Source organism: Acanthopagrus latus, chromosome 3, assembly GCF_904848185.1.
Source record: "Acanthopagrus latus isolate v.2019 chromosome 3, fAcaLat1.1, whole genome shotgun sequence".
Classification (NCBI taxonomy): Eukaryota; Metazoa; Chordata; class Actinopteri; order Spariformes; family Sparidae; genus Acanthopagrus; species Acanthopagrus latus.
Window position 1 is genome coordinate 20633099 of NC_051041.1, and position 5335 is coordinate 20638433.

The 5335-nt window shown below is 41.3% G+C and overlaps 1 long non-coding RNA gene across 1 annotated transcript; it reads right to left on the reverse strand.

Moving 5' to 3' along the window:
- Positions 1 to 278: 278 nt before the first annotated feature.
- Positions 279 to 2080, reverse strand: LOC119016970. The gene is made up of 2 exons (XR_005074309.1): positions 577 to 2080; positions 279 to 495 (listed from the first exon to the last, which is right to left on the reverse strand). It is a non-coding gene; the product is annotated as an uncharacterized LOC119016970 (long non-coding RNA).
- Positions 2081 to 5335: the final 3255 nt, after the last annotated feature.

Below are 5335 nucleotides of genomic sequence, written 5' to 3' on the forward strand. Positions count from 1 at the left end.
CTATAAAATTGTTTTATTTCATTTTGGGTCAAATCCCACAGTCTGAGCCAGCAGTGGTGGCAGCAAGGGGGCCATGGCCACGCTGATATAATGTTAAAAATCAGATCTGATACTTAACATTAGGTATTAATAATTAACAGTAAATAACTAATAACAAAAATAAGATGCAAGTGAAATGAAATCTGTGGGAGCCAGTTATCTCCTGTTGGCTGGAACACACACGGTGACACAGTAATAAATTAACCAGCCGCTGCTGCCGTGAATAAACAAAGACACAGTAATGAACATATCCCTTTAATTTGGAGGCTATAACTGATATTTTCATCACAATGTATGAAATTACAATGTGAAACAAATGTGGGAATGAAAGGAGTCACTCTCTGGAGGGAGGGAGCTTCAAGTCATTGTTTAACTACCCAGCCTGTGACTTTCCTGTTTTGGTTCACTGTTACCACTGTGGATCCAGCTGGCAGCTGTTTTCAGCATAAAAAGGCTCTAAAGAAAACCGCAGACAGACAAAGTTAGCAATGACCTAGTAAACATAGTGGAGCGTTTGCTGCAGAGCCAGATATTTACCTCAGACGCTGGCGGAGCCCCAAAACTGAGATAAAAGAGAGTGAATTTTGGCCTGACATTTGGCAGGCGGACGGAAACAAGACTCCAAACAAATGATGATGTTGCTCCATAACTGCTGAATGTGTGAACGAGCAACACAGCATGCTATCCTCCTGTCTTGCTAACAAGCTAGTCTTGTTGTTCATGGCAGCAGCAATAGTTTGGAAGAGGGAAGTCGCTGTTTCCCTCTGCTGCTGTGCCTTATTGGAAAGTACATATGATGACAGTCACACAGCTTCGAGTCGAGCGCGGCATTTGTTTGGGTTTTTTTTCAACAATATTTTTTATTGACTTTCAAACATATTAAACACATACAAACACAACAACATTGACAAAAACATTGAAAGTAGTCAATACAGCAGCGGGATTTACAAACACAAACACACTGAAGATAATACTGGTGTGCTGAGTGTGAGGTAGATGTAAAGATAAACAAAAGACAAATATACATGTAGATATATGAACATTTGAACACTTGCCCTCCCCTCACTCAGTACAAGAAACTGTAGGACTTGTGCTGATCCACCATACGGAGGAGCAGCTAACTGTGCTAACCTAACTCCACAGGCAACAAGTGGTGTCCACCAACCATGCACCTTGTTATCTAGTAGAACACCATGTATTCAACCCACATGGTGTAAAAATAACACTGTAGTAACAACAATGTAAGTCAGTAAATGTCCATTTAGGTCTGGTGAAATGAAAGTTTCAGAAGCAACAGAAGTTGTACAAATAAAATAATTGAACAACCCTGGCTGCACAGGCACCATCCAAAATATAGAGTCTTTTCAAAATAATAGATGCTAAAAATTCAGTAGGTTGAGAAAAAGAAAGGAGGGTCAGTTTCGTTTCATTACTACATGATAGTCAGTGTGAGCTGGTTCTTACGTGTAAGAAAGCAGATAATTCGCTGTTATCCTGGCCAGACCTCTCAGCCGTGTTCGCGATGGAAGTCATCTGATTCTTTTGGTGGTGCAGACAGGCGTGTTCTCCCATTGTGGATGATCCTCATCTTGCATGGATTATACTGGAATCCGTGGAGAGTCCCTCTCTTGGCAAACACTTTCCTGGCCACATTAAAAGTGCGGTCTCAGCTGAGAGGTCAGGGGCAAAAAATCGTTGGTTCCCGTCATATTTGATACTACGTTGTTTAGTGGCATTTGTTTGATTAGCAGTGGCAGCTAGCTAATCTGGGGTCATCATGGCAGGTTTTTTAATCTAAAGATGTTGACGTCCCTGCGGTCGCTGGCTGTCTGGAAGGTCATCAAACGTGACATTTACACAAAAAGTTACATTTTCAAACCATTAAACTGTAATTGAAGAAAATGCTGTTAGGAAATGAAAACAGACGGAAAACAATTAAAGTTTTACTTCGTCATGAAAATACGAATGGTGGAATGATTGTCGATGTTTATAATAATGATTTAATTGGTTCACTTATGGCTTAGAAGTATTTTAAGATTTACTTAAGTGGTTATAATTACCTCCACCAAGAAGGTTGTTTCCGCCTGTGTCTGTTTGTTGGTTGGTTAATTAGCAGGTTTACACAAAAACAACTGAACGGACTCCCATGAAACAAAATGATTTATTTTTGGTGCAGATCCAGATAAAGGGACAATCCGTGATTTTTTTCCTTTCTTTAACTTAACTAAGGATATTAATTTCTCGGGGAATAATAAATGGATCTTGATTTTTTTAAAATCTGGTGTGTACAGGTTGTATCCATGACTGAGTAAAATTTGATGCAGACCAAATTAAAAAATCTGGATCCCCCAGATTAAAATGTCTTTGATGTGATATTGGATTAGGCTTGATTAAATAAAAGGGGGCTGTTGAGCTTTGGTGGAAGCGTGCAGGCTACTGAGTCCCCCTAAAGTTTTATCTCTGTTATTTATTTCATATTGAACATTTGAGTCTCCACAGCGTCTGAATCTTTTAATATGAGCCTCCTCTCAAAGCCCAGTGAAACGGCTAACTGGAGTAAAATTATGAACATGTAATCCGACTGTGCACTGACTGAAGGTGACTGATGCTCTCTTCTGGCTGATTCTGGCGGAGAAGTCGAGTCTGTGACACCACCAAAGCGAAACAATCTGGATCTCTGTGTTCTGTGGCACCTTCCTCAGTCTGCTACAGCTAATTGGCCCCTCTGAGAGCCAGGTACAGCCACTCATATACATAGAGTAGCTGACGTCCATGCGAACACACACCGGCAGAGGACCTCCCTGCCATCTGTTGGGGGGCTCACACATACAGGTGCTCCTCTGCTCCTGCTGTCCCAGCTCACTGCTCAGGAGACGCTCGAGGTCCCACCAGCCTGCTGTTGTGTTTGATCAGCGACGCCGTGTCGTGTCTTGTCATTGTAATTTTGCAAACCTGCGGCTCACGACTCATCTCTGTTCAAACCGCCCCTGCGCTCACTGCCTCCAACCCCCTCACTGCTCATTCAGTCAGCCTGAGCGCTGGAGATCACACTTCAAGCAAGACATCTCAATCACAACTGTACATTTTATGAAGTGAACATTGGTATGCAGTCCTCTTCTGATCTGATTGATATCATTCATGAGTATAGTGCACGACAAATCTACAGTGTCGCTCTCAGGGTGGGTCAGAAACGCAGCACTGCTGACATCAAGTTGTGGAGGCAGGGAACTACAGCCGAGCACAACTGACTGTCCCTGCGTGGGGGAGCATGCTAATATTAATCCAACTCACCGAGTTGCTCAGCAAAGTCAGGGAATTGTTCTGAAGTTGGCTCTTTTCACTGGCACACATTTTTGCATTTTCATATGTCACAGCAGGCAAAACACAATCCTGGCTGTATTACATTTAGCTGGACGAGTAACATTGGACTGGCTGACTGGCACATTGTACTAGAACAGGCCCGTCTGTCAGGTTATTTGTTGTACTTGAGCTCTTCTTGTCAAAAGATCTGCTAATAATTGATTATTAATGTCAGACAGTAATGAGTGATAAGAGGAGACTCTGTGTTACTTTTTTATAATTACTATGTGTTTTTGACCTCACAAAACAGAACAATATGCTCCAGATCTTCATGTAAACAGATTTATCTTCAGTGTGTCACGTTTCCAAACTGTCTCAGACGTTCCAGGTTTTCTTATAGTAAATATTGTGAATAAAGAATATGTACATGCTGACATAAAGCTCAACCTGCAGTTCCACCTGAGCTGACTGAGGTTTAGAGGTTTTACCTGTCTCAGTAAAATGCTGAATATAATCTCAGTCACTGAGCTGCTCATTAAAGGCACTGCTATTTTCACCCGCACACTTTTGATTAGTACGTCTGTATTTGATTGCTATGATGTGATTTTGCCATTTCATTGCTTTTATCCCTTTTATTTCCATTTGTTCATACTGACACTTTTTTGTTTTTCTCTCTCTTCTGTCAAAGCACCTTGTAACCTTTGTTTTCACAAGATGATGGTAAATTTTTCATCATTTTGTCCAATAAATAAATAAATGCAGTGATTTGCACTCGGTCACAGATGAAAAAAACAACATTTTTTAATTTTATTTCATAAAATGATTTTAAAAAATAACATTAGTGTTGATGATGAATGTCAGTCTGGGTTTATGAGGCTGCTCTATAGTCCAGTGGTACAGCAGTGGATTCTGTATCATACTGTACCATGTGTCATACAGCAGCAGGGTGAGCAGACTGTGGCTGTGTGGGTGATGTATAACCAGAATCCTGCTCTGGAATGTAGCTTTAGGTTTTGTAGGAAGTAGAATCTTTTCTTGTTCTTGTTTAACCAGGGTGATGATGTTTGACGACCAACTTACTAGTGGTGGTAGTTCCTTCAAACTTTTTAGTTCCATTTAAAGAGTTATTAATGTGATGATTATAATTGCACAATGTTTGGAATGTACAAACACGTCTTTGTGGCCGTTACTATTTCTAGAATGAAAAGATGAGCTGTCGAGTTGACAAATCTCTGATTTATATGCTGTTCTGGCCTTAACATGAATCACTGCCCAGTTACAGACAATGTGAGCGACAGTGTGACGGACATGTTTTCCGGCAGCTACGACAGACAGTCCGTCACACAGAGAAGGCCTTGTCCTTTAAATATGTCGCTTTGAAACTGACAAACAACATTCATCTGGCACAGACAGCGAGCCACGATCCAGTGCAGCTCCACATCACATCTTTGTGTGTCTTCATGTGAAATCTGTCTTTTAAGCACCATTTTACACTCAGACATCGTAGACTGTAGATTGCCACTATGGCCTCGTCTCCACATCAAACAAAGTTCAGCCACCATTAGTTGTATTATTTACAATTGTTTCCTTTTCCTCTTTGTTCCTCCAGTGAAACCAGTTACTGTTCGAACCACTTTCAGACTCACTCGGAAGCAACGCAGGGTGTGTTTGTTCTCGTGTCTTCAGTAGGTGTCGTTTATTATGTGAACCAACAGAAGGAGAAAAGGCGGCGCGTCGCCTCAGGTCCTCTCTACACGAGGAAAGGAGTGTCACGAAGAAAGCCAGTTTTTTTGAACACGTGGAATAAATATGCAAATATGACTAGCTTCAAATGTGTGTGATTTTATGGCTACATCGTGTGTGTGCACATATATGTCACTTACAGTTTAACAATGCACAGTGAGTGATGTTCAGGCTGACGTCATCTGAGTGAAGCCGTCATTATAATAAACGGGTCGGAGTATTTCTCCAGTTGAACAACAAAGAGAGTCACACG